The 1,740-nt window shown below is 34.8% G+C and overlaps 1 pseudogene; it reads right to left on the bottom strand.

Moving 5' to 3' along the window:
- Positions 1-259: 259 nt before the first annotated feature.
- LOC122797877 lies at positions 260-965 on the bottom strand (annotated as a pseudogene).
- Between the last annotated feature and the right edge of the window lie 775 nt (positions 966-1,740).

Here is a 1,740-nt window from a genome sequence, read left to right on the forward strand (position 1 = left end):
TCCTCAAAATTCTTCATTTCTTCAAAATGTTCTTTGCAATTTGGGGAAAAAGTAAAAATATTATTAGCCAATGTTGATTTAAAACGTTTCAATTTATTTTTAAAACCATTCAAATGACCATATAAGTTAGTAATATTCTGTTTGCCCTGCAGTTTTAAGTTTAACTCATTCAAATGGTTGGTCATATCTGTTATAAACGCAAGATCTGATAAAAATATGGGATCTTGCATTTGATTTTCAAGTTCTGTTGTGTCAGACTTCACATAATTTTTAAGAAATATGGGTATTTCTTTCCGAATGGCAAAAAAGCGTTCCAGACATTTTCCAGCACTCAGCCAGCGAATATCAGAATGAAGGAGAAAATCCCCATATGCAGCATCCATTTCACTCAAGAAATAGCAAAACTTACGATGACTCAGAGATCTATTACCTCCTCGTATAATATTAGTTATGTTTACAGCTACTTTCATGGCATTGGCTTGATGTACAAATTTTCCACGGAGTGCTTCTTGGTGAATTATGCAATGAATTATTGAGCAGGTAGTATTGTTTTGTTTCAATAGCCCACAAAAGCCACTTCCTGTCCCTGTCATAGCTTTGACCCCATGTGTTACAATGCAGGAACATTTATCAAATCCTCAATACTTCATAACAGACTTTTGAACTGTTTTAAAAATGTCAGTACCTTTAGTAGTCCCATGTAAATATACAAGACTAAGGAGTTCTTCATTAATATTAAAGTCCTCTTGAATAGTTCGAACAAAAATTAACAGTTGACTTACATCTGCTTGATCAGTGCTTTCATCCAGACACAATGAAAAGTACTCATATTTTCCTATTAAATCGCATAGCTTTTTTGCAACATATTGATCCATGAGTTGTACACGTCTTGCGACGGTCTGTTGAGATAATGCCACTGTTTCAAACTTCTCAGTTAATTTCGGCTCATTAAATTGTTTTGCCATTTCAAGTTGCACATTTCTTCACCATCACACCATCACTAAAAGGCATTTTTGCTTTTGCTAACTCCAGTGATACTTTGTATGAAGCAGCAAGGCTAGAACTTTGTTCAGTGCTAAGTTTTGCAAAAAAACTGGTTTGCTGCATCAATTTCCTCTTATATTCTGCAATAATGGTGCGTCTTGATTCACCACTATACATAGCAAATGTTTTACTGTGTAATGTACTGTAGTGTCGTTTAACATTATACTCTTTAGGCACTGACAAAACTTGCATGAAAACAAGACATTGAATTTTATTCCTGTTGTATGTAATCAAATAGTTTGATTCCCATCGGCTTTGATACACTCACTTTTCATCTTCAATTTTTCTTTTCTTGTTAGGCATTTTTCTTTGAGGATAAGTAGCAGTAAACACAACCTCAGTATGCTGAACAAGCCAACAACACTAATTGCACAGAAATGTGACCCAAGATTCACCTTGGAGGCCTGGAACAAAAAACAGTGTACGAAACTTCCTAGAAAAAACCTTTCATGCACTGGACATCTTTCTTCAGTCTCTAATCTAACTCTAATACAGTGAGAATGGAAAGTAATGCTGTCTTAAATTCAACAATGTTCAGATACTGACACTGACAATAAAATAATAATAAGGCAAACTCCAATTACAAGTACAAACGTTTCAACTTTAAGAAGAAGCATAATCGGATCTTCCTGCCTTAATGCACAACCCCTTATAGCAGAGCTAGGTCAGATAAGTTGTTAGGATAGTAACACACAG

The sequence above is a fragment of the Protopterus annectens genome, chromosome 3.part1, assembly GCF_019279795.1.
Source record: "Protopterus annectens isolate FY-2018-M chromosome 3.part1, PAN1.0, whole genome shotgun sequence".
Classification (NCBI taxonomy): domain Eukaryota; kingdom Metazoa; phylum Chordata; order Ceratodontiformes; family Protopteridae; genus Protopterus; species Protopterus annectens.